The sequence below is a fragment of the Lontra canadensis genome, unplaced genomic scaffold (genome assembly GCF_010015895.1).
Source record: "Lontra canadensis isolate GAN:19392208 unplaced genomic scaffold, GSC_riverotter_1.0 scaffold112, whole genome shotgun sequence".
In the NCBI taxonomy this organism is placed as follows: Eukaryota; Metazoa; Chordata; class Mammalia; order Carnivora; family Mustelidae; genus Lontra; species Lontra canadensis.
The window spans coordinates 4603735-4606952 of NW_022631106.1; the positions used below are offsets into that span (position 1 = coordinate 4603735).

General features: G+C 41.8%; 1 non-coding gene across 1 annotated transcript; it reads right to left on the reverse strand.

Moving 5' to 3' along the window:
* Nucleotides 1-2518: 2518 nt before the first annotated feature.
* LOC116856818 lies at nt 2519-2623 on the reverse strand. The gene has a single exon (XR_004380632.1). It is a non-coding gene; the product is annotated as a U6 spliceosomal RNA (small nuclear RNA).
* Nucleotides 2624-3218: the final 595 nt, after the last annotated feature.

Consider the following 3218-nt stretch of genomic DNA (forward strand, 5'->3'; position numbering starts at 1 on the left):
AGAAATTGCCAAATTGCTCCCTAAATAAATTATAACAGTTTACATGCCAACCCATGGGATAGGGAGACTGCTTTCCAGCACTCTTAGTAATAGGATACTTTGGATGCTTTCATTTTTGCCAGTCTTATATGTAAAAAAAAACTGTATCTCCATGTTGCATCAACTTGAAACTCTTCAACTATGAACAAAATTGTAGTTGACATTTGTCAATTTGGGACTGCCAGCCCCCACTGCCAGTCCTTCTCACCATTCCCAGGCACCCAAGGATTACCCTTTGGAGAATTGTACCTTCATGTGTCTTTGGCATAGGCAGTAGGGTCCACATCTTGCTATGAAAACTGTGGGGTCAAAGCAGGGGGTCCCATGCAGCAGGTCCCATGATAGTCCTTTGGACATTTGGACTTTCTAGGGGAGTGCTGATTAGGAGAATGACCCAAGAGTGAGGGCACTGGGTGAAGCCACAGCCGTCGCCGTGGGAACTGCTGTGTGAGTGCTCTGTGCCTGCGCTGTGACTTTGACTGCGGTTCTTATCACACGGCACTCAAGAGCTCTGTGGCCATGGTCTGGTTTGGAACATAAGCTTTTACTGCCCTGAGCCCCAGCTCTCTCTCCAATGCATCCACTTCCTCTTTGAGAAAAATCAATGTATTCCTTCTGCTTGCCATCAGGGACACTGGCACTATTGCATAGAGAGAGGTTCCATCTAATTTTCCTGTAGTGATTCTGTTAAATAGTGAGCCTTTCCAGTGCATGAACATGATTTGATCACAGTTTACCTACAGTTTCCTCAGGAATTCATCTATGGTATTATGCAAAGTATTAAATCTAAATTACAAAAAAAAAAGTGATTAGCATGAACCCATCTAGAAGGCAGTATTATGAGCTCTCATTAAGGACTAGTTCACTTTTAAACAAAACGATTACACCATGGTGTAAAGTGGTGTTCGGGTTTGGCACATGGAGCATAGTGAGAAGAATTGAAGTTTGTTGATTTCCGGGTTCCAAGATTAGTAAAAATAAGGACTTAGCCCTAAATATCAATACTTTCATCACTGCTTACTAGCTAGTGTGGAGAATCAGAATATGCCACCCGCTAATGTACAGCTTTAGTATAAGGAGATTCAAGACATGCAGAAAGAAGCCTTCTCAGAGCTTCTTACCTGACTCAAAGCAAAAGCTTCTGGAAAGGAAAACTGCCCCACATGCCCTCTCCCGGGGAAGCTCTATGGCCATGCAGAAGATGGAAAGCTGGCACCAAAATGGACCTGCACAGACAAACTTTGTTAAGAAGGCCTCCTTGGGGCGCCTGGGTGGCTCAGTGGGTTAAAGCCTCTGCCTTCGGCTCAGGTCATGATCCCAGGGTCCTGGGATTGAGCCCCACATCAGGCTCTCTGCTCAGCAGGGAGCCTGCTTCTCCCTCTCTCTCTGCCTGCCTCTCTGCCTACTTGTGATCTCTGTCAAATAAATAAAATAAAATCTTAAAAAAAAAAAAAAGGCCCTCCTTTTCCATTAGTTTCTCTCATGTAGGTGGCTTCCCACAGTTTGCAGCTCCCAGAAGCCTGGAAACTCTTCTCCCTTTGTCTTGTCACTTCCCTACAAATTTGTCATTCTTTGTCCAAATGCCACGTAAGTCCAAGTTTGAACCATCCCTTTGAGTTACCCGCCACTGAGTTCCTCACACATGCATGTATGCTGTCCATGTCAGTACATTATGTTTTTCTCTTATTCATCTGTATTTTGTCAGATTATTATTCAGGACCACCTGTAGCAGGCATTCATTCACAAATACCACATGTTCCCCATAGAAAGTACTATTTCTTTTTGTTATTAAATTGTGTGTATGGACAGCTCCCTCCCCTATCAAATGGTTGCAAAACACTGCAACTGCCCCCTTGAAGTGTAGCCTTAAGGTTTGATCATTTCTCTTTCTTTCTCTGTGTATATATGTGTCTCGTTCCTTTTCATCTGTGTATATAGTCTCCCCATCTCCTTTGGCCAAAACAATCTTTCATGGATGTAGCTGTACAATTTACATATAATGCATGGATTTTAAATATTCATTCTGAAGAGTTTTGTTAATCATATACACCTATTTAACTGCCATCTGTGGAAATAGTAAACATTTCCCAAATCCCAGAAAATCCTCTCAAGCTTCTTTCTAGTCAGTTCTGCACTATTTCCCCTAAGAGAGAGAGAAAAACAAAACAAAACAAAACACTAATTTCTAACAATTATACTTGTTTTGCCTATATGAATATTCATGTAAATGGAATCATAAAATGTGTGCTTTAGTTTTAAATTTTTTAAAAGATTTTATTTATTTATTTGACACATACAGAGAGAGATCACAAGTAGGAAGAGAGACAGGCAGAGGCGGGGGGAGGAGGGGAAAGCAGGCTCCCCACTGAACAGAGAGCCCAATGTGGGGCTTGATCCCAGGACCCTGAGATCATGACCTGAGCTGAAGGCAGAGACTTTAACCCACTGAGACATAGGAGCCCTGTTTGTATTTTTTCTTATGAGTTCTCTATGTAATTTGCAAATTTGTGTTCATCTTTGTGCAGGGGCCCTGCTGCTCTGCTCTGTATCATTCCAATTTTAGTATATGTGTTGCTGAAGAGACCATAGTTCTTTATGTATTTTGGATTCAACTCTTAAATAAGATAAACATTTTTTCTCAAACTATTATTTTTTAATGAACAGTGGCAAGTACATATCATAACCATTCTCTGGAATAGATATATCCAAACATTCAAGTAACAAATATACCAGGCAGTTATTGCCATCACAAATATTTGGTATAAAAAACTATCCTAAAACACAGTGACTTAAAACAATAGGCATTTATATAGCAACCAAGGGAAGAGGTCAGTTGGGGTCAGCTGATCTAGGCTGGGTTCAGCTGAAGCATCTTGGCTGGGGTCATTCTGTTCCATGGGTCTCATGTTCTCTTCCTGGAATCAGTGCGTGGGCCCAGCCATATTCTTCCCATGGCAATGGCTGAGGCACAAAAGGACCACCAGAAACATGCCAAGCCTCTTGAGTCTTAGACTCAGACTAACACTGTGTTACTTTCTCATTAACCTGTGGACCAAAGCCTTGATCATGGATGAAACCAGAGCTGAAGTGAGAAATGTGCCCTTCCCACCATTAGTAACCTTAGCAAAATTATTTGACAAATGGCATAGATACAGTGGGGAGTGAAGAATGGGAATTAT